The sequence below is a fragment of the Agelaius tricolor genome, unplaced genomic scaffold (assembly GCF_023055355.1).
Source record: "Agelaius tricolor isolate 1412-34295 unplaced genomic scaffold, bAgeTri1.0.p SCAF_3, whole genome shotgun sequence".
Lineage (NCBI taxonomy): Eukaryota > Metazoa > Chordata > Aves > Passeriformes > Icteridae > Agelaius > Agelaius tricolor.
The window spans coordinates 31,531,907-31,557,079 of record NW_027269263.1 but is presented as its reverse complement, the minus strand read 5'-3'; the positions used below and the strand labels follow the sequence as shown (position 1 = coordinate 31,557,079).

The 25,173-nt window shown below is 35.7% G+C and overlaps 1 protein-coding gene across 4 annotated transcripts in view; it reads left to right on the top strand.

Annotated features, from left to right (window-relative positions):
- The window catches only part of SYT1 (synaptotagmin 1), a 335,078-nt gene that overhangs the window by 133,403 nt on the left and 176,502 nt on the right, over nt 1-25,173 (top strand). The window lies entirely within an intron of this gene.

Sequence of the window (25,173 nt, the reverse complement as noted above, 5' to 3'; positions counted from 1 at the left end):
TTGAATAATATCAGGTCAATATCATAGCTTGTTATTACCTCCACAACTTTTACAGTAGACTATGAAAGTCTTTAAATAAAAGTCATTCTTTTCTAAAGCAGCATTTATTCTACAGTTAAGAGTTCTGGTCTTTTCTCTTAGGGCTTTTTTTTTTTTGATTGTGTACCTAATTTTATTAAAACCATTTCAGTCTGGAAACCACAATGATGAGAATGCATCTTTCTGTGAAGCTTGGTCATAAGAGACAACTGTTCTGTTGCACTTCATTAATAACAAAACTTTATCTTATTAATAATAGTAGTAATATGATTTTTATATTTGTAATACCACATTAGCATGATGTGAAAATAAACAGATTAGGCTGATCTGGCCAAATTTTTCTAAATTAATAAACATACTGGCAGTTTTGCCTTCCTAAGTCCCCTATTCTGCCTGTCTTGGAACTGCACGGTTCATGTCATGGCAGAATTAGGAAAGCACAGCAGATAGCTTAGAACTCACACTGATCGCAATTCTGAACTTCGGGAGTGAAAAGATTTTGACACTTATGGATGAAGAATTTTCAGATGATTCTTGCTGATATGTGTGAAATCTTTCCATGTTTGCAGCATTATTTTTATGATTTGTCAGAAATAGGTATAACAAGAGATGCCATCTCACATCAGCTTCGCTGGTTTCCTGTTTTGTCTTTCTTGTCATTTTTCTACAAAGTTTTTTGGTATTGGAACAATAAATCACAAATTATGTAATTAATATGTGATAACATATTCTATTTGACCTTTTAATGTAATTTTATTTCTAAAGTATAAGCACTCCATTTCTAATTAGATTAACTGCTCTTTTCTCTTTCAGTTTAACACAGAGATCTGAATACACAGTAATTGATTGCATAGCACTTTGATTATTTTATTTTCTGAGTTGAAGTCTTAGCATGTTAGTTCCTCATTATCATGAGTTGATGATGTTTTTAGGATGATGATAAACCATTAAACAATGAGGATGAGAAGATACTACTTGGTCACAATACTTCTTCCTCATTTTGCACACTGAGAGGGGGGCTGGTATCATATCAGCAGGTGTCTGGCAGAGGAAGCAAGAGAAACATTTTGATTGACTCTGAAGCCTTAGAATCACATAATCATTCATTTTGGAAGGAATCTTGAGAGGTCTTCCAGCCAGGCTTCCTGCTCAAAGCAGGGTCAACATTTGAGTTTAGACCAGATTGCTTGGCATTTTCTTCAGGCAAATCATGAAAGCATCCAAGGATGGAATTTCTGCAACCCTCTTGGGTAAAGTGCCAAATTATCCTGTTGTGGAAATGGAGTTTTTTTCACATTCACTTTGAACCTCCAAGTTTCAGTTTATAATTTTTTCTTGTTCTCCCACAGAATACTTTATGTACAAATAAAAGTCATCGTGATCCATAAATACAGCTTCCTTAAATAAGTATTACATGCAATTGGAATAACAAAGTTTGTCATGTCATGTTTTCACCTGAATTCATATACAAAAAGTACAAATTTAAGTATATCATGTATAAAACTAAAAACAGCTTTTAAGGCAAAATCCAGGAATTTTCTCATTATAAAACTTTCAAAGATGGTATTTTAATGTTAAATTTTCCATACTTTTAAATCTGTTGCTTTAGGCCAGTTTTATCAAGGTTAGTGTAATTTTCACAAAAACTTGCTTTTTCCATCTCCAGTTGAAGAGATCTCTGGCCAAATATGCACAAGCAGATTCTCAAAATGATGCTTCTCTTACAGCTTTTCAGAGCTCTGCTGCATTATGAGATCACAACATCTGGGCTGTATTAAGAAAAATATATTTGGATTTGCTATGCAAGCAAAATGAAACTTCTTTATCACCAATTTCCAAACTGGAAAGCTTCCAGTTTGAAACTCTGGAGAAACAGATGTAAAGCTTATCTGGATTTTAGTCATATTAATGAACTTGAAAGGGGATTATTGGCATTTCTGTCTTCTCAGTTCTTCAAGTAGGGAAGAATAGGAGTGACCACACAGCTGTGTAGCAGCATTTGAGGGGGATATGCCATACTTTCTTCACCAAAAGTCATTATTTGTTACTAGAAGTAGCTAGTTCCTTACTAAGTCGTAAATTCAAAAAGCTGCATAAGGTAGCTTCCTAAAAAAAAAAAAAAATCACTCTCCCTATTCTGTCTTTATTTTTCTATGTCAGTGTCTCTTGACACCAAATTTTCACTGAGGTATCTATTCCCTTTTAAGTATTCAGTTAATGGGCTTACTCATTTGGACTTCTATCTTACTTCTATGCTCAATGTTTTCTTCTTCCATCCTATCTTGGTTCCAGTTTCTTATTGCCACTTCCCCCCTCCAGTCACATTTCAGCTACAACATGAGATACCAGCTTACCCATTTTGTCCCTGAAGATCTTATGGGCCTAATTTTTCCTGTGCCTAAAAATTAGCTTGAAGAATTCCACAGAGCTCACTCAGAAAAATACTGGGTTCTGGAAGGCTGAAACTGCCAAACCCAGTTTGTGTACATGAAATTACACTACAGTGGACAACAGAGCCAAACTCCAGAATCCTCCGTGTGTTGATTGACAATTTCTTGTCAAATTGAAGCTGAAATGAAATTGAGCTGTTCACCTCAATTCCCTTGTAAAAGCTAGTGCATGTTTAAAGCACACAGCTAACTAGTTGCTCCCTTGTAAGTACTTAATGTTCATTCTGTATGTAGTTTGTTGCTGGTTTTACCTTGGAAACCAGAGTATTTTGCTGTGGTTGGTTTCCTCTTGGCTTTTCAGTGAAACATAATTCCTGTCTTGCACGTATCAGGAAGGCCCAAGCAAGATGGCAATTCTCTTTTTCAAGTTTGCACACTGAAATTGGTTCAGTTTCAAAAGATTCATGAAGAAACACAGTACTCCTTGAATGAGTGCCTGTGATTTGCTATGGAGCTGTTTGGATTGAAATTATCCATGGACAAATTAGATGTTTACAGTGAGTTAATGGGTTACAAATAAATGCACTTTTAATGGCTTGGAAAACCTAGCCTCCAGCTTATTATCCATGTGTCAGAATAAATGAAATAGTAATCTCATGCAATGGCTACTTCAGGTGAGAAAACACACGGAGCAGTCTCCAGAATAATCTGAAAACATGAGTTCAGTATTGCCTAAAAATAGTGCAAGTGAAATCTGTGCTGTCATAACCGATTTCATTGTGAATTAGTGTTGTTCTTCATATATGAGTAGCAGCAAAGTAGAATGGAAGGTTAGTGAATATATAATGAGTATGAAAAGGTCACTAGTACAGAGAAGAAACTAATTTTTTTGCAGAATACACTTTGTGTTGCTGGATTTCTAGATATCCGTTCAGAGTTTTGCAATTACATTAGAAACAGGAGATGCTGGGTCTAACATATCATAGCAGACTGCATTATCAAGTGATGTTCTACAGATGATTTAAAGTTTTACAATTTCATCATATCATGTTTCATTATTCATTTTGTGTCTAACCAGTAATGCAAAGACAACTGTGCTTTTAATATAGGAAACAAAACACATTTTCAGTCCTGTGCCAAAAAAAAAAAAGTTTTCATGTACTTACACTTGGAAAAAGATTAAATTTGGATTGTTGGTCATGCTTGTCAACCAGATATAGTCTTTCTCCCATTGAGATATATTTATATAAAATTATGGCTGAAGTGTTGGGGAGGGGAGGAGAGACAGAGAGAGGAATTACTGCAATTAATTTTTTTTATGAAAATATGTATGTTTATATTAAATTAGTCATCTGTATCTGTACATCTGTGTATATTTATACATGTAAGTTCCTGTCCATGAGAATGAACACTTCCTCCAGTTTATCTTAAAACTCCAAATTAAAAAGCTACAGTTAGGCAATGGTGACAGTGCTGAAAGAAGTAGTTCTTCATGTTTAATCACCACAAATCAGAGTCTGAAATTGAAATAATTTAGCATGAAAAAGGCTCCAACAAAGTTTTTGTGTACTTTTCATAAAATTTATTAAATCTCATCATAATGTAGTTGTTTTGGTTTCAACCAGGACAAGGTTAATTTTTTGGCAGTAGCTGGGAGGTGTGTGGGGGATTGTGACTTGGAGGTTTTTCTATACCACCTCACTTCATTGCTGGGAGGGGGGTAAGGGACCCTTGTTTCTGAGGAGAAAAGTTTTCTTTCCAGTGGGAAAAAATGTGATGGGGAAGAGCTGGTCATATTATGAAGGGCTTTCTGTGTAGTTTCCTTGTGTTATACCTTTTGTTATTAATATTGTTGATGTTACCTGCTTTATCTCATTGCTATTTCCAGTAAATTGTTCTTATCTCAACACATGATCTATGCCTTTTGTGCTTCCAGTTGGAGGGGAAAGTGGGAGTGAGTGGCGGCATGGTTTTTTTGGGGATACTAATATGGAGAATAGCATTCCTAAACCACAACAGTAGTATAATTTTAAATGCATTGTAGATAGCCACACACATTGTCAGACTGAAAACTACAGGTTTTAAATCAAACATTGAAAAATATAAATTGCTAATAATAAGTAAGCCTTTCCATTGGCCTCAACATATGCAATTTTAGTTGCATGATTGTATAATAAAATAACTTAAGGCAGAAGGTTCCAGAATAAAAGCAAAATGCAGAATGCTCAGGGAAGCAGCAGGTGCTCATACTTTTGTTTCATCCTTGTTGTTTAATGGGATATTCACATGTTCTATTCACATTTTTCTCTGAAGATGGGACTATTACTGTTTTTCTCTGGGCTTTTCTGTGACACTTAATGTTATTACCTAGTAAGGGTACTTGGATATAAGAAACTTGCAGCACCCATGTGAGAAAAGGAAAAGGTTTTAGTTCCATTTTACAAAAGGGTCAGTAAGGCACATAATGTACAAGAAGTGTCCATTAATTTTGTGTGCCCAATTAGCGCAAGACCTTTAACATCCTGATCATTTCAGAATGTTACATTTTTGTAGCATAGAATGCTTTAAAAACCTCCCTTGGGGCTCAACATTGAAAGGAGGCAAGACACACTGTTAGCAGATTCCATAGTTATTTGTAGAGAGTGGAGAAGTGCTGAGAAACAGTTCAAAGCCAGGTTCTGGTGGGGGGGGAGCGCTTCTCTAGAGCATTGTTCTTTGCTTCTATTTCCACTGCTGCTGTTCTCTGGATTTCATCCACCTATAATGGTTCGTGTCTTGACACACAGGATCTTCTATGAATTCTTCATGCTAGCTTGTGTGCTCTTTTCTATATTGTATTTGTCTGCTCCTTCATGCTTCTGTCCCAGGACACTTCCTACCCTCTGCCTCTTCATTCTCTTTTCTGGCTCACATTCCTCCCTTGGCTATTGGGCTGGCCTCTAGTTTCTGTCCCTTCTCCCTATCCAGTCTCTTGGCCCATTGTTGGTCCCAGGGCATACAAGACCTATAGTTGCTGACCAGCCATCCCCACAGAAGATGATTCATATCTTCATCTATCCCTTCCTGTGTGACTGAAGGCCAGTCAAGTCTGTTCCATTCTTTTTCGTATTGTCTGGTTACCTGTAATGCTTCATAAGAAAAGGTGCTTCTTTTATTCTGAAATTCTCTATGTAGCAGTATTACTATGTTTCCTCCTGCTCTACAGTACAAATGCTTGGTTCTTCCAGTTCTGAGATGGAAAATTTGATTGCAGATGGAAATTTGGTTGATAGGGACATAGCTGCTGATACTTTGTCTCTACTGCAAATAGAGAAACCAAGGACTTTTTTCTACAGACATCTTGATTAGACGGATTTAGACACTTCACAGAAATCAACACATTTCTGGTGCCAGGCTGAACCTTCTACCAGACTGGAAACAGGGGGGAGTAAAACTTCTTGAAAGATCCATGAGATTTCATTTTTCTCAAAATGTCCTCTTCCTCTAGTATTATATTTTTAATCAATTTGAAGAAGATACCCAGTGTGTGAATTTCAGCAGTTTTGGCACACTGAACAGATTCAGAAAATAATCAGAACTATTGGCAGTTCATAAGAATAGGTCTGAGCTTTTTGCCTATTGCATAGGGTTTAAAATTGTTCCGTGTATATTGCTCCATTTGACAAAACTCAAACTGTAGATTGAAAATAGATATCTTGTACAGTAAACTGCTGAATTTACTTCTTAAAATTGAAATATAAATCATACTTACTCAGCTGGAGGACAAAGCAAGAAAAAAATTCGATTATAAGGTCTAATAGAGGATTTTGCTGAGGTTTAAGTGGCTGCCATGAAAGGATAATGAGGTATTTTTGGGCTGTCAATAAGTCACTGTTTACTTCTACTGAAGAACTTAAGTTTTTTTTAATAAACTCGCTTAATATTGTGCCATCTTCCTTTCTCAAAAAACTTAGTATGTTTACAGCAAGCTGTTTTGCTTTTTGATTGTCAGAACCTTGGGAAATATCAAGGTCAAAGATAGAATTGCAAATTAATGCAAAAATGTATTTAATATACTGATAGATGATCTACTCAAATGTTCCTATTTTTACACTTATAATTTTTTAATTGTAAGAAGAGTGAATTTAATGAGCTGAAAATGATAGCTTAGTGTTACTAGTTGGAGTTGGAACACTTTACTTGAGGGAAATGCAGGCTTGCTCACAGAAAGCTGCCAATATGGTTCAGTCCAGAACTGGGGAAAAAAAGCACCAACCAAGTTAATATTTGACACTTCCAGTTCAGCTGGACTTCACATCCAGCTCAAGAAACAGTATCATTCACTGAACATCATGGGAGTATTGAAGGAAATAAAGAGAACAAGTGAAGACTATTTTTTTTTTCTAACTTCAACCTTATTTACATTACCCAGTATATTAAATTAAAGTTAGATACCAGGTCTAACATCTTTGTCTAAGAAAAAAAATTATTTTTTCCTCTTTGTTCTCTAAATGTCTTCTTAAAAATTCACCATTTTGTAGAATAATGTTGTAGAATACTTTCTCTCTCTTTGACCTCTGCCTAATCCCACCCTACACCCCCACCCCCTCTTACCCAGTGTTTTGATTAGGAATATGTGTTTTATTGAAGTGTAAGTGTTTGGCTCCATGTCTATGACTTTTCTCCTTTCCATATTTGAAGATACAAGTTAAATAAAATGTATAGTTAATTATTTGGGTATCAAGAAATTCTGTTATGGTGTCTGTTTGTATAAAAATTGTAAATTATGAGTCTGTGGCAGAACCAAGACATTTTCCTTCATTAATTTTTAAACATAAAACCACAATATTGGTTAGAAGGTTACATGCAGTATATTATCCTACAGTGGTAATTGCATTGAATACTTGGACAGTATAATGTCAAAGGAGTTATATGAGTAAATGTAAACAGAAATGAGCTTGGGACTGATTTAGCAAAAATTATTTTTGCAATGTACTGACTTAAATCCTTCTAGCCATGCAAAGGCTGGATGTAGGATGGTGGGAAGTGAAAAAACTGCTGATCCATGTATTACAGAATGCTGCAAGGTTATAAGTTAGGAGACTCAATGTCAGAGTTTGAACAAAGCTAGTAACATTTTGCTCTGTTTATTGGCCACTCCTGCTCTCCTCTGTACTCAAATTCCTGGGGGAGAAGAATTAAGTGTTGTGAGCTGTTTGACTTGTCAAAAGAATCGTAACAAATGGAAACCCACAAGTTTGATTTAGCAATTTTCTGGGGTGATCTAAGGTTATCATTGATTATGGGCTCTGAAACCAAGGAAAATGAGCAGCTCCAAAAAATTCCAAACAGTTAATTAGTGCAGTGCTCTCGTTTTTGCCTCATATTTTCTTTTAAACCTTACATCATGTGTGCTGTATTTGATAGTGGAGCTGGGAGGGAGAACTGCATGAGAGCACCCTCATGATGAGTGTCCCAAAGCATGGACAGTCCCCAGCCAGCAGACAGAATGAGGCTGAGCTGTCAGTCACGATACAGTTCTAAGGTAGAGACAGGATAATTTCAGACAAGATGATGGAGAACAAAATCACCCACACACACGTCAGATGTCTTTTCCTTCTTCAAGAAATAATTCACAATTTCAGTTTCTGGGCACACTTTGTGGTCTTATCCCTCTCCTCTCACTCTTGAGACTGACTTCTTCCATACAGCCTTTTGTGTCGTTTCAGTAGGGGAAGCTGAACAAAAGAGAACCTTATCCTGCCATGAGCTTAAACAGCTGAGGAGGAAACATCTAGTCAGTCTGTGCATCACTGTGGATGGATGAATTTTAGCAAAGGTCTGTCTTAAGAAGTACTGTGAGTCTTTGGTGTCTGCCATCAACCAATGTAGTCAGCAAAAATCTAAAGGTCTTTTGGACTGCATCTGGTCAGGGTTAAGTTGGATAGATCTGTTAGCTGGATAGATTTGTGGCTATTGAAAATGTGGAAGAAGCTTGGCCCTTCATGGCTTTCACAGACATCATTTTCACAATGCATATTCATTCCTGCCAGTAGTTAGGACAGTACTGCTACCAAACTCAGTGGTTTGAGATGTATCTAGTTTTGATTGTCCAGTGTAAGACATTTTAATTCAACCTAATTTTAATTCATCTGCTGTCCAGATGAAGGAACTGTGCTCAGTATTTTCTGAGGCAACAAAAAATGCATTGGAAGCAGCATCAAAGAAAACTAAGAGCTTACTGGATATTAAAATTGAATTTTAAGCTAACTGCTGGTAATTTTGTTTTCAGTGACATCTTTTTGATGACCTGGAGCTAATAAATTTCATTTCTCTCCCTTGTTATTTCATCATTTCAAACCTGAAATGCGAAGTATGTTTTATTGGGAAACCACTGTGGTCATTGCTTTGAAAGGATGATGCTGACAGTGTAGCTGCTTATAAACTATTTGTGTGTTGCTTTGCCCAGAATTTGAGCAAGCTAGCCACTGAAGCAGAAAAAGCACAGCCAGTGTTGTCAAATATTATTGGTGCAATGTGCCTTTATATGTGCCTGGCTGAGCATCATCAAATGGCATTTGACGTGGTTCTTTCCCAAGGCCATAACGTGCTGCATACAGCAGACTCTCAGTTAAATAATTTTTATATTTTGTATTTATACACACATCCATGCGTTTATAATCCATCATGGTGATTTGCATGAATCTGTAAAATATTCCTCCACCTACCCTACTTAATTTTTTCATTTTATATTAATAAGCCACTTTGAAAAATCATTCACAAAATAGTATTCTTGAGTTAAAAAATTCTCAATGCATCTAACTATGATATACAGCAGTCACAAATATGTTTTCTGAAGTAGTAAAAATGGCCTAAAACTAGTGATTTAGCAGCTGTTAAATTATGCAAGTACAGATTTTTTTTTTTTTCTCAATTACTTCTTGGATGAAAGCTTTCAGACCTGTAAGTTTTTTGTTTGGTTTGGTTTTTGTGGGGTTTTTTTGAATTTTTTTTTGATGAAGCACTGAACTCTTTCTGTTAGCTATAATTATGAGGAAATATAAACAGCATTTGCTGTTCCTGCCCTCAATGCAAATCCAGCTCCATTATGTAACATGTTGTATACAGAAATCATGGGGAAATGCGACAGTGCAGCTAAGCAGCATTATTTTTGAACAAGTTGATGTTTTAACAGCATTTTAAAAATATTTTTTATTACTTTCCTTCCTTGTTAGGATTCTTCTTTTGAATATTCCTTTTGGAATTTAAAAAAACCAGTATTTCAGGGGCTCAGTAACTTAGATGGCTTAGCTGTGCAAATTTTAAATGAAATAGATGTTTTCTTCTCATATTTTACTTATTGCACAAGTCTCTCTCCTTTTCCAATGAATGATGTAAAGAATAGATGTCAGCACTGAGAACAGACAGCTGGTATAGGCAAGACAGATTCACCATGTATTTCTACTGTAGCTGAATTTCAGCTAGCCTGGACTAAATAATAGTGGCACCTTTTCTGCATGCAGGTTTTATTTCTGTGTTCACTTTAGATGGAGACAAAAACCACGTGCCAATCCATATTGAAACTTCTGTGTTTCATTGATTGCTGCCTGCAGGGACTGTCCTGGTAATGACTGCGTAACAACTTGGGGGTGAAAATGATCTCTCTGTCTAGTCTTGTGGGGAATAACTCCCTACAGGGAAGGACAAAATGGTCAAAGCCTCACTGCTACTTTGCCCTAGACTTGTCTTTTCAGTAAGATTTTGTTCACCATACCTCCTGCTTGCTGTTAGCAGAAAACATGGGGGTTTTTAGCCCTGGCTTATGAAATTATGGTTTTATTAAATCCTCCGCATTATGTTGTTAACTTGGTAAGAAAAACCTCTGCATGAACTTTTATATCAGATAATAACCTAGACTATTTTGTTAATTCTTCCCAAATTGAATTCCAAGGAAGGATATACTGTAGTAACTTTTTTTTTTTTTACAAGCTAGAAATTAAGTTTAGTGAGGCCATCTTGTCAGACTATTTAAGATTAATCACTTTGTCACCTGTTAGCTCAACTGAATTAAAAGTTGGTAATCATAAGTGCACCATTATTATGTAATATGTTGCCAATGTAATTATTTCTATTTTCAGGTAGTTTCAAGAACACTACTGCTACTTGAGTTTTCTTAATTTAATTTCTTCTAAATTCTTCAAAATAATTCATTGTTTCAGTGTTCCTTATTTTCCCTTGAAGCCTGAAAGAGGGAGAGAGACGAGTAGGAGAGAGAGGGAAAAGTACATGGCAGACAAGCTATTCATGAGCTGTTGCCACATGTACCAAATAAACCAACTGCATCAGAAGCAAGAGAAAAACCTTCCATCTTTTCCAGTTATAACAGTATTGGAACATTAGTTCTCGCATTTGTTAAAAATGTTTCATATTCTTATCAGAGAACTTAGTGTTCTCTTGAAAACATTTTATATCCTGGTAAATACTGAAATAGAAATAATTATTCTCTAGTTGGAACTCACTGTGGTTCAATATTTTCCAAGGGTGCACATACAAAACCTGCCTCTGCTCAAGTTTTATATACAGTGTTTTGTCAATAGGTGAGGCAATGCAGAACGTATCAGGATTTCCAGCCAATTTTTTTTTCTAAGGAATATAGCTGTTTTGAACTCTTATTTTAACAGGATAACATGCTTTCTAAATACATCCTCTTAAACAAAGTTACTCTTCCTTTCTAGAGGATACATGTTTTATTTTCATAATTTAACCTTTCTGGCTTCTAAACTTTACTTTTTCCCATTTAATTCAAGCTTCAAAATTGTACTTATTTTATTTGGGCTTTGAAAATGGTAAATATGTTTCCACTGGACATATTCTGTTACTGGTTTTGGAAGTATCCACCTATGCATGAGAATTGACATAGTTTTTATAAGCTACCTCTGTGACCATAATTCCTGTGAAAGTGTATTTTTCAGAAAGTATGGCGTTATTTATTTATTTTAATTTTTTCTCCCTACTCCAGCCTTCCTTTCAACTACCTGCCTTCTAACCATTGCAGCTGTGTCTCTACCAAGAGATGATTTCACTTCCTTTGGTTTCTAATCACTTGAGGGTCAAGCATTCCTAGTGGCATGTTCAGAAAATGTAGTGATGTGTCATATGTTACTTCTGAGGGTTCAAAGGAGCTTGACTGTCAGTGCACACTGAACATTGTTTGATGATAAATAGCAATTCTTTTACGTGAGCTAAGTGGTGGTAGCAGTCCTCAGTTGAGAAAGTTGTGGATGTAGCACATTTGTTATCATCCAGGTGGAGAACCACAGCTTGTCAGTGTAGTTCTGATCTTCTTAAAGATTTTGTAATTCTATGGAGATCTTCTGTTGCTTCCTAAGCTATTACACATTTTCCTTAGACGGATCTGACTTAAGAAAAACAAGAATTCTCACGATCTCAAAACTGAAGACTTTTCTCGTATGATTTCAGAGTGTGTGAGCAGCACACTAAGCAAGATGTTCTGGAAAACAAATTTGAATTGGTCCACTACATTAGTATTGATTTTTTTGTCCTTTTGAGCTTCCCTGAATAAATGTGGAAGGAACTGCATGAAGCACAACCAGAAGCCACTGTCAGTGTAAGTGCATTACTTAGCAGTGGTCTGCTTATGTTTAGCACTTGTTTGATATCCAGATAGCAATAAAATTAAATAGGGGTAAGGATTCAGTGCAGCACAAAGCACAGTCTTCAGCAAAAGCCATTTATTTCATGCTGTCAGATATGACCAGAGTATTGAAAATTTCTTCCTTTAACAGTGTAAACATTTTTTCTTTAATTTCATGAAAACTGTTCACCTTAGATGACATGTAATGGAAATTTTTCTACAACCCCTTTCAACTATTGCCTCTCCTCCAAATCCTTGTGGACGATCTGAAAATTGAAAATTTGCCAAAAACCCTTAACATCATTGCAGATGTGCTGTTTTGAGACTTGGAGGTAATGATATTTTTCCTCCTCTAGAAAAAAAGCTTAAGTGTCTGACTTTCAAATCTGGAAAATACTTGTAGTCCTGCCTTTGTAAGTCCATAAAAATCTTAAATAACCACTCACCCAATATTAATTTTTTTTGGAATATAGATGTTATAGTTAATATAATAAATAATTTCTTGTGTCTGAAGAAAAAGTTTGGAATGACTAACTTTTTTTCTAATTTAATTTCATTTGTCAAATTTGCTATGATTCTAGAATACCTTTTTTGAAATACCTTGCAGAAATACACCATAAATGTAGAAACAGTTTAAAGAGAAATTAACTTCTACTGTCTTCTCTAGTGATTAACAAATGGTTCCATTAGTCATATTTTTGAGTTCCTAATCCTCTTCATGAGTTCTAGAATTGTGTTTGGTGTCTGAAAGTACCAAAGAAATACCTGTTACAGAAAGTTGTTCTGGACTAAGTGGATTGGGAATATTATGTTTTGGAAGAAAATCTTGTTTATTACCAGTCTCATAATTAATGCTGCATCCAGTAACGGACTGAAAAAGGGAACCAGGATAAACAACTGCAAGAAGAGATGGCAAGAGAAAGAGTTAAAGACAGTCAGTTTTTTTAGAGTTAAATCACTTTAATTTGGAAATACTTCTCCTTATACCTTTTACTTCTTGTGTGAGGATTAGACTGAGAAGTTTCTTGAGGAAAAAAATTAACAGCCTGAAGAGAATATAGCCCCACAGAATATTGAAATTTTACTGTACGGACAGTAGGTGGATTTGTAAAGAGACTAAGAGCAAGTTGACTCATAAAATCCTGTATCAATTAATCATTTAAAGATATTTAAATCCTGAAACATGTATAAGCACTAAATTGCAGCATCTTATCCAAATAATTAATTTAGCAACTTTGCTTAGGTTAAGCCTGATTTTGATGAACTGATTTAATATTTCAGTACATATATTTATAGCCATATTTCTCAGGCATCCCATTCAAATTTAAAATGATTTTCCAGATTAAATGATTAAAAATCAAATACTAATGGAATTGTTCATAAAGTTACTATAGAAACACTGGTTAGTCAATAATAAAGGATTTGGGGGATGCATATTAGAGAGTGAGATATTCTTCAGTTCAATTGAAGTATAGGAAATTGCTTTGATTGAATTTTTTATGCTTTTATTTCTCATGTATATATTAAAATAAATTGTAATTAAAAATTAAAATAGCTACTAAAGAAGTTTAAAACATTTCTGATGGAAGAAAAGAATCTAACATCTAATATTAGGCATTGGCTAAGTTAGCAAAAAAATTGTCTGAAGGAATCAGTGGCAATTTTAAGCAGGTGATGACATCCACCTTTTTTACTTTTGTAATTTATATTCCGTTTCACAGTAAGAGGTGGGGGAAGTTCTTAGGCTGTTCTTAGGTAGTTAGAAGAAAATTATGTTAGTTTAGGTCCAAAAGTTGGTCTGTCTTGTATTTTTTCAGGAAGTTCAGATGAAATTGTGCTACACCAAAATTAGATTTCTGAAGAGAGCTGAGTTTGTCAGAGGCACGTAAAGCTGCTTCTCTATCGCTCATTACTCAAGGGCTAAAGTTGGACTGTTCATGAGTTTCTGCTATTAGATTTGAACAAGATACTACATATGGTGGGAGAGGTGCTTTCTAATAAATGGCTATAACCCACAATACTTTGGCAGTCTTCCTGTAGCTGGTATTGAGAGTGCTCTGTGTGTATCTTTCACATTGCAAAATCCATTTGGAGTGGAGATCTTTCTCTGTCCTTGTGCTTTCCTTTTGAAGTGAGCAACAGGTGTGATACTCAGCTCTCATTAAACATGATGCTTCTTTATTTACTTCGAACCCCCACCACTGAAATGTTGAAGTCACACACATCAAGCTAGTTTTTGAAGTTGGCACTTTGGTGTGTTGATAACTAAATAAAAGATCACCTGGTGGGAGACTTTGATTGCCTGTCAAGGCCAATCAGGAGTCACTGGCAGAGAAAACACTTATTCCAGCAAAGTATTCCTAGTGTAGATATGGTCAAGTAATCACAAAGACCCTCTGAAATGAAAAGAGCCTCCATGCAGGGTACTGTATTTGTGAGCAGGCATGGAGACAGTGCTTTTGCTGTGACTCATCTACCATTCTGGGACTGCCTTATTCAAAGGATAAAGGTGGACTTACTCTTCATCTTACTCAGTTGATGGCAGGGTAAAAAATGCATTTTTAAATCATGTCTTCCAATATGATGGTAGTAATACTTTAAGGAATGATCGGAAGAAGAAGGAAATAAACATCTTGCCTTCATTCTTAAAGCAAAGAAGAAAGGTTATGGGCAGAGTGAATGTAGAAGGAAGTCACTGCTGGCAGTTTTCTTCTATAACCATTGAAAACTAAGGTAGGTCACCTTTGAGTGGTGAATATTTGCATTTTGGAGCTCCAACCAAAGCTCCAGATTCGAGGACTCACATTTATTGCTCCAAGGTCACAGGAATGCAGAATTCTTTTCTTTCTAACCTGTGTTTCCTCCTGAATGAAAAGTATTTCTCTGTGATCTTCATTCTTTACTGAAATTTAAAGTAAAAGTTAAATAGATTTCTTATGATGATGCTGTGCTTTCTTTTTGTTTTGAGCCCACTGTAAAACCAACATTCTGTTTTCATCAGAAATTCAATAGTTGGGCTGAATTTTAGCTCAGCAACTGCTTAATGAAATTTGATTACTATTGTATAGGAAGCAAAGCACTCATGAAGAATCAAGTGTCAACTTGTTTAAATACTGTAGAAACTTGAAACAAAAACCACTGTCCCTATCTGAAATAACTTTATGGTGAAGAACATGTTCCAGACAGATGTTGTTTTAAGTCTTTCAGGAATGTGTAGGGAGGCAGTGAGCTGACCCCTCCACGATCATTCCCAGATCACAGGTAGCATCACGAAAGGGAGGGTGACTAAACTTCTGCCACGGTGCTGCAGCACTTCATAAAGTCATAGGCAGAAAAATTAGACATCATTATTGATCAAGCCTGGCATGCTGGCAATTTTGGCAGCCCATACTCTACTGCTAGTGTGCATTTGTAATGTCATGATCTAAACAGAAAAAAATAGCACATTATTTTTATTTATAATTTGTGTCATGATCTAGACACAAATTATAAGTAAATAATGTAGCAGAATTTGGGAGCTTTTTTCCCGATCTGTCTTCATTATTTTATTGTTACTTTAGGCCACAGGTAAGCAATCAAAGCTTATTTACAGTATTTTTTTACAGGAACTGCTGCAGTGCAGTAAAGTTACATATGATTACTGAAATCTACCTTTTTGTATTAAAAAAGGAGCAAGTACAAGAAAGCTGCCATTGCCTTTAACAATTATTTGTTTGAACTATCCAGGTGAAAAATTGCCTAGAGACTTCATGGAGATACTTGTAGATGATGGCAGCCAAAAGGTGAAGGTGTGAGGTGGAATATCTTAGACATTGTCACTGTTTCAAAGCCTCTTTGCTGCTGAAGACAGTTTCTTTCCTTGGTGAGAAGATAGATGAAGTGGAAAAATCTATAAAATATTCTCTATGACACTGTGACTTCTCATTAAGGGGGGGGTGGTGGTAGGAAACCATTTTTGAGTGCATAAACTCTACACTGCACTCTACTCCGTTAGAATGCAAAAAAGGAAGAATATGTCTGGATTTCGGTGAATTCCAAAAATTTTTTTTCCAGTTAGCCATTTTTCTCTGGCTTCTGTATTAGTTTCAGAATTATTTGCATAATGTCATTTTCTCTGCTTGATTTAATAAAAATTAAATATAAGCACAAACTTGAAATTACTTTTGAGTAAAATCTGGTTTGTTCACAGAGTAAATTACCATATGAAGAAGTGAAATAGAATTGGGAAAAATGTAAATGGGGAGACAAAAAACTTGGGCTACAAGAAAGATACTGTGAGAATGGAATGCTTTCCATTTAGGTCAGCCTGTTTTAACTTTGTGTCAAAATTCACCAGCTTTCAGCTACTGTAATGAAATTTTGAAGTTGACTGTTCCGAACTAGAGAAACATTTTTGGTTACATGGATTGACAAAGCATTTGTGAAAAACAGTGTACAGACACTTTAAATAACAGGCTGTCCCTTATTCCAGTTCTGTTATGTAATTTAGTACCTAACTAAACAACTGATGACAACTGAAGTTATCTATTATTTCTAGAGCAACTTTACTATAAACAGCATTAATACTTCTGGTTGTCGTAGCAATATACTTCATTTTTGCACTTTAGATTCAGCTCTTGATGTGAGAATAGCTCATTTTTTTTGTTCTCTGCCATCTATCAGCATGCATGTCAATCAAGCAGGTGATGAACATGTGCCTGCTGGGGGTTATATTTGAGATCATCAACTCATTTCATGTAGGCTTCTAAACAGATGGTTTCTTTTGGTCCCCAGAAAGATAATGTGGATTTGAACTGCTGATACGAGTGTGAAAGAATCTGTTTATATATTCCAATCTCCTCATTCTAGCTTCCATCTATGAAAATTTTAAAGGCACAGATTTTATTCGGTATGAACAGAGCATATGAAAAATCACTGCACTGGATTAATAAGTAATTAGTAAAATTTCCTTCAATTAAAACTGAACACACAAGCCTGCAGCCTTGCATATTGAGTGCATTCTTTAAAGCAAAGTAGGCACCAGAATAACTTGAGACAGAACTATGATATAAAATTGTACAGCGTACTTTACTCTGATATATTTTGAAAATGTTTTCCTTTTTGCACCTTTTTTTTCTGGGTTTTTTTTAAGGTTTTCTAGGTTGTATCTTTCACTAGAATTTGTCCAGTTCCTCAACCATTTAGCAAATAAGAAAATAGTTTTACTTTCAGAACAGAAATATACTGCCTAAATTATTTCTATGATGAAAATGAAATATGAGAGCCATTTTATGGATTTTGGTGGGAAAAAGAAACCTCTTCTTTCCATTATGAGTATTCTTGCTATCCAGTGACCTATTTAAGGTACGCACTGTCACATTTTTCCCTCTCTCTCCATAAGTGACATAATAGACCTGAATCTTACTTCTGCTGTTTGACTTGCTGTGAAAAGCCCCTGAAAAGCCATGGTCAGGATCTAGATACTTAGTATCTATGTTGCTGGATGCAGTGTAGTATAAAGACATTAGGGATAGATTTAAATAATCTCTTTCTCTCTCTCTCTCTCTCTCTCTCTCTCTCTCTCTCTCTCTCCCTCTCTTTTCTGTCTGTTTTCCCATAATGTATTGATTCTCCTTAGTCATCCCCAGAAAATGTGTTTTTAATGGTGATCACTTCCTTTCCTCCACATCTGGCTTTATTCTTTTTACTATTTTCATTTTCCTTTCCCAGAAGAATTCCACAAGTAGAGGGCAAAAGGGCTTCAGATATTCAGGTTTGTTTTTTTTTGATGTACAGAAGTAAATTTGACCTAACAGGCTAGACCTAGCTATCCAGCTTTTCATGTAGTTATCCTAAGGTTCACATTAGTGAAACACTATTTTTGTCTCAGGATGGAAGGAAGCAGGAGTTCCTGCTTCCTTAATTACCTTTAAATTTAGATTATGACATGTTAGTTGCTTATGCTTTCTGAATGTCAGTCTAGCTAGTATCACTTGTCAGAATGGTAAGCAAAAGAATACGCTGCTGCCTCCTGTGCAATTTGAGTACCTGAGGTGACCTCCAAACTTAACATTACTGCTTGTCTTTGGTTTAAATTTCTCTGTGTGTCATTGTTAAGCACACTTGATTCTTTGGGATACCACAAGAAGCAGCATGGAGGTACTGCTTCTGTCAATAATTGTAGAGTACCGACAATAGTAGTTGAGGATGTCTTTAAGCTATCTGTCTTTTTTTGAAATGTGTTCTTTCTGGTAAGCCGGTTCATTCCCATAAAAGACATGAACTAGACTTGAGAGTCTTTCCATTAATGAGTATTCTGGGCTGTGCAGGATAGCTATTAAGATGAAGAAACTGTGACTTGGTACAGTTAAATTAGATTTGTTACTCCTCACAAGTGAACTCCCTCGCAGTAGCTGGAGCGAGCTTCTGAAGCAGATGAAGAAAACAGAGCATGAGGCACACAGCAATTTTTCATTGTTATTGCAGGTGACGTATCTAAACTGGCAGTATGCAGGCATAGGAAGGGCATATAAATTAGAAATAAGAATTTATTCCGACTTTTTCAAAAGCATCAACAGAAGTAAGAAGAAGAATGAACTGCAGTGGGATGTGTGAATGAACATCTTCATCATCTTTAGGTAGCTATCTTTCAATGCCAAAAATAAAAAAGAAAAAAACTTCTTTTTTAGAGAGAAAAGTAGTTTTGCACCTTTGTTCTGCAGCAATTCAAAACTCAAATATGGCATTCATGGAAAATCTGTACAAACTTCTTGTAGTCCCTAATATTGTGTGCATATTACAGTCATTTTTCATTTTGAAAAGAATGAAATTACTAACAACCATTTCAAGGAGAACATTTTTCACAGTGGACTGGATCTTTCTGTTCCAAGGGTAGTCTGAAAATCTTTGCCATTGCATGGTAGATTCAGTTGACACCTTCTGGGATGTTTGACTGCCATGGTAGAGGACTCCTGGCAAAACTGGGAAATAGTGAATGTACATATCCTCACTTTCTTTAAACTACCTAATTGTAACTGAAATGAAGCATCTGTAGCACAAACACTTTGTGATATAAATGTGTCATTAGAGCACAAATAGGTTTGTACAAAGTTAGTCAATGGCTTTTTCATTAATTTTCTTTATTGTAAATGAAGAAAAGGATTTTTCTTCACCTTGTTGTTAACTTTATGCTAGGTAGGCACAGTCATCATGTAGAGAACTGGTACAGTAGTCACATCATCAAAGACCCGTCTGTTCTGATTAATGCTTCTATGTCCTGCAAGATTATAACCCTATCATATAAAGTGATTTTTTGGGGCTTTTTTACCCTGTTCTTAGTATAAATGGAGGCAATTTCTCTCAGCTTGCTAGTTAGCCCCTTGCTTGTTCCTGAAAAGGTTTTACTTTTCAGTGTATCAGACCTAGACAACAAAGAAATTGTGGCCAAGAAAGTAGGAAAGTTTCTGCACTGCAAGTGTGAAAGTGGAGATATTTTATTACAAGTTGAAGTCATTTTCTTCCTTCCTGCAGTTTTGCTTTTTGCTTCTTTTCTTGAATACAAGTATTTTTCCATACAAAAGGGAAAATATCTTTATTGGTTTTTTTACTGTCATGGTAGAAGCTAAAAATTGTAGTTCGGATTGTAACTGCTTCTGATAACAGACAGGATATAAATTTGTCCAAGCGAACGTGGATGTCTCACAGCAGTAGCAGTAGGGGGAGAAGCACAGGCCTGGCCTCAAGTAGCCTGGCCACAGTGTCCCAGGGCAGCCACAGTCTGCTGGCCACCACTGTCCCTGCCAGGGCACTCCTGCACCAGGCACACACAGGGTGGGGCGGTTCTGCAGGTAGGGCACTGAGAGCAAAGTGAGGAATAGATTTATTGAACGTGCAGATTGCCGACCGCCTTTGCCAGAAAGATGGGAAGTTGAAATGGGGATTAAATGGTTCAAAAGTGGGGGTTTTGCCACTTCACAGTCTAATGGCTGTGGAAGAGGTCTCAGCAACTGAATTTACTGGACAAATTCCTTAAACTTATATCTCAGAAGCTCAAAAGACGATACGACCTCAAAGAATAATCAGGCAAAGTTTCTCTGAAGACCTGCGGCTTGAAATAAACATGATGGTTAAGTCTTGTTCTGACTTCTATTAATACAACTTGTCTTAAAAAGTGTTCAGTCAATCCATTTTGATTCCATATTTGTATCATCAAATTATACCCCTTGTATTCTCATCTGTTGTTTCTTCAGTGTAAGTATAAAACAGCCTGATAAGATTAAATAATATCACACTGCTAAGCAACTACTGCTTCTTAAAAACATGAAATAAGAATTGACAATTTCATCAGTTTTCCTGAAGAACTTTTAAACTTGCACTGATATAAACAGGTTTGGTTTTTTTTCTGCCAGGTACTTGCAGTGAAGTGTCAGATTGGCTGTTTATATATACAAAGTATTTTTGCCCTTTTTTTTTGAAAAAGAACCATAATTCCTTTCTCATTGAGGGGCACTGAAACAATATTGCACAGTGTAAGCAATTAAAAATAATTGCAAAGGCTGAAAGCTACAGTCTAGCATGTAAAGGTCAAATTCTAAAGTCTTTGCTTCACTTACCTTAGACAAAATTCCTACATCTTTTATTGCAGTTTTCAGTTTGCACTTCCTGACTCAAAGCACACACAGGACAAAATGGATAGAACAGATAACTGTGTACCACATCTGTATCTTTGATTGCATGTGGTTGTCAGTGGCCTGGGTTAGTGTTATGTGTAAATAGTGTCAGCATACTGTGCTGATGTGTGACTGTTCTGTGTTCTTGATTTACCTTGCCTGGATGCAGTGTCAACTCACCTCAAAAATTCTAAGCCAATATGACTAAGTTCTTTTACAGGTGGTATTAATTACTGCTGTGTGTTTCTGAGAGATCTGATTGCACCTCGTTACTGCAATGTTAGGAGAATGTTCTGACCCTTCTCCAACATCTTCATTTTCTAAAACATGCACCCTTGCAATGCTGTGAAATGTTTTTTTAACTATTTTGTTTCCATAGATTAGATTTTGTTGCACTCCTGGAGCATGGAGGAGATCAGACAGCAGGGCTGGCTTGACATATTTTAATATGTGAAGCGTGAAGGTGAAAACTGCAGTCAGCAGTGCCAGTCAAATGGATTAATGCTGTTGCTGAAATTGGAAAAAAAATTACTAGGGCAGGGTAAACTGATCGTTTGCAGTATGTTCTTTTAAATGTTTGATCCCTATCCTCTTAATTTTAATGATTGGAGAAATAAGGACTGGGATTCATTTTGTCCAGTTGTAGATGCCTATTAGTTGGGTGTAGGTTTGCAGTACAGATCTGAGCTGGTTTTACAGCCAGCAGATAGGCAATTAATCTTATTTTAATTCAACCTCTATTATAGGATAGGATGACTCATCTTCTGAGGGAGCTGTTTCTTGCTGTTGACTGTGAAGGAACATAGTGTTTGTCAATTAAATTAGGGCAGATGAACCTACCATGCAGCTTGCTGTGTACATCTCTTGAAAACATAAGCTATATCTGAAACTCACAGTGCTTAAGGGAAATGCAGAAGTAGATCACAGAAGTGGAAACAGGAAATCATTTGGTGGAGCTGTATGGTAGTGAATCAAAACTGCTTAATGTTTATAGTTACAGATTTGTTTTTTTAATAGTTACCTGGTTTTCCCCAATCAACAGTGTATGTTGGGTTTCTTGTCAGAAGAAAAGGAAGATATTTGTCTTCCTTTTAAGCAGATGGTTCAATGAATGGGACAGACTTTTGCAGCATGGATGTATATTATTTTGAAAAAGAACATGGGAATGTATCTGAAAAGTAGAAAATTATTTTGCTTGATTCTGCAATATGAAACCCCCATCTAGTATAAACATTAGCTGGGTTAAGTTGGGTCTTTTGCCAAACCAAACAGAGGTGTTATTTTAGGAAAATAAGTCTTAGAAGGAAAAATTACTAAAAATTTGCTTGCATATTTAATGAAGATTAGTACTTAGATCACAGTGATCAATTTTTTAAAAACTGCTGCCCAAGAATTACTTTAGATAATATCCATTTAATGTGTCTTGCAGTGGAAATTTTAATAAAGACCATTAAAATTACCTTTAAAACATTACTTTACAGGTTTCAGTAGAAGAAGTCTGGCAGCATGATACGTGCAATATGACCTTATTCTTGTTTTTCATGGAAAGCAATTGTGCTGGTTACTGCAAAGCTGTGAGCCTCAGGGCTTTGTGTCTATATGAGATCAATATCATAATTAGAGAAAAAGCCTTTTACAATATGACATATCTTAAATTAATCTTTCAAAATATTTTGTGGACGGTCAGGGTTCCCAAATAATTTGGTTTCTCAACCTTTTCTTCTCTTTAGAATTTTGATAAAGGAATTTAATTAAATGATTTTTTAAAAAACTATTAGGAAATGTCTGTGATGTGTGATAGTAGGAATAAAGAAAGGCAGTATTGCTAGCACTCTGTGAAATAAATCATACTTATAATTTGATTTTTTTTTCTTACGTCTTCTCAGACTGATTTTACAATCTCTTTAATTTTAGTTGCTCTTCTCCCTTTGTTTAGTTATCACTGGATTTTTTTTCTGGACATTTTTCTCTTGCCCCTTTTCTGCCTTCTCTTTTAAATTTCCTAAACAGATTATGTATCAAGGTGAACTTTTGAACTTAGTGTTCCTCAGCTGAGTAGAAAATGGGTATAATAGGGAATCTCATTTTTAACAGTGAATTCATGAGATTAATTGAATAGCATCTTTCAGCTGGAGATCCCAAAGTCCTTTGTAAATGCAAGTCACTATTATTGTTGTTTAAGAAATAATAGAAAAAGTGGAACAGATAAATTTAGGCATGCTCTTTGAAAAATGCTCACTTTTGAAGTAGGGTTCTGAGCCCTTTCTTCACTCCAGTTCTGGGTTGAGCTTTAGCAAGGAAACTACCTTGAAGTTCCCTCTGAACCTACTGATAGCGGGGCTCAGTGTGCCTAAAAACCAGGAAAGAAGGATGAGTGGAGAACTGTCACACATTTAGGGAATGAGCAGATGAACTCAGTACTCAGGAAGTCTTCCTCTCCCTGATTTGTCTTACCAGCCAACTTTTTCATGGTACTGTTACCCTCAGATGCTTAATTATGAGGATGTCATTAGAATGATGTTTCAGACACTTCTCTTTAAAATCTTCACCAAAGTAGTTTTCCTCAGGTCCCAAAGAACTTAGGCACACATCCCTACTTTTCTTTCAAGGTATAATGTAGAAAGGATCTTGTAGAGTTTGATGGATGTAAAAAAGAATATGGCTTATAACTGAGCCTTAAACATTTCACTTTTCAAGAAAGAGCTCTACATGATTTAATTAGGGAATCAGATAATGCTGTTACTTCTATTGCAGCTGTGATGATGCAATGGATTTTGGGTCCTATAAAAACTGGAAGCAATGCCTGTGCCTATTCAGTTCAGCTTCTGTTGGGATCATTCAGAGGTTATTACATTTTAAGTTGAGCCAGAAACAGATACAATTTTTATATTGTTTGTTCTGTATTGCAACATAAAGTACAGTATGATTTTACAGTGGAAAGTATTTATAGCACCAATAATGATCTCTCTCACTTTATGTTTAGAGCACTCAGCCAGTTTGCAGTGCACCAGTTCCTATAAATCTACCATTTATCACGTTGTAACTTATGAAATACATTTACGTTCTTCCCTGGGTAGATGTGTGTGTATATAAATAACTAAGGCATGTACATCCAGAATCTTTGCAGAAAACTTTATCTTCTGTGTTAGAGTGGAAATTTTGAAGAGATGGATAAGCAATTCTTTTTTGTGTAAAAAGTTGTTTAGATATTTTTGATTCTAAAAATTCTTGTCACTTGAAAAGAGAGAGAGAATTTACAGAGATAGCGGACAAGCTAAAATATTCAGTAATTAAATCTTCTCTTTTAAGTTGTTTTATGCTTTTATTCATCTTTTTTACATGACTTGTTCAATGTGAAAAACCCTTCATTAATTGCTGTTGCTTCCCTTGTCTCTAGCTAATATCTAATAGCAGGCAGTTACTTTTCTTTCCAGATCATTAGAGGAAGTACACTCCTCTTTTAAGCAGTATTTGGATATGAAGGCATTAGTGATTAGAGAATACTTTTTAAAATATGAGATGGTAAACAGAGGGTCTGACCCATGTTCAGTCCTCTGTCATGAGGCTGTCACAGGAAACACTTTCTTCTAAAGAATAGTATTGTAGATACTATTAAGTACTCCTAATTCTTCCATAATGTATATTATGCTCTTGAATTCATCAGGATATCTAGTGTACAGAATATACATAGATCTCTTCTGTGTGCTATATGCAGCAAAATTTAAGAAACAGATTTGATTTTCCTATTCATATCTGGTTCACTTATTTTGCTTATTTTTATGTGTTTACTCATGTTTCCAGTACCTAGCAATGAAGCAGCTCAAGTACTACAAAGGATATGTTTTAAGATTTAAGCTACATACAAAAATAGCCCTATCAAAAAGCCATTGTGACTAGAAAACATCTAACCTGCTGGTCTAATGCAGGATGAAAACTAACTTCACCTGATTAAGAATTGATTCTTAATCTATGTTAATAATCAATCTATGTTGATAGAATCTTAATCTATCTTAATAATCAATCTATGTTGATTATTAGTGAATTTCCTGTTGCAAACTTGTCTCAGTGTAATCTATAATTAGTTAGGGTAATCAGTCAAAGGAGATATGTCCATAAGTAGTGATAAAACCTTTTTTTTTGCTGTTAGTGAAAAGTAAAACTAGTGGAAAATTAAACTTTTATTTTTTCAGGCTGATCAAAAACAACATTAAATATATTCAGGACTTTCAATCTAACTGAGGAGTGAGATCCCCCATCCATGGGATCACACCACAGTGTGTACTCACTTGAAGCTGTGTGTTTCCACAGGTTCATTACTGAGACAGACACTCCTGCCCACCTCTGAAATGGTGCCTTTCCCTGTGATTTCTCTTCTCCAGAGTTCTCACCATAGTTTCACTGTAGTCATTGTGGCCCAGCTCTGCCCTAGTTTCTTATTGCAGAACTCAGAGTCGCCCATTTT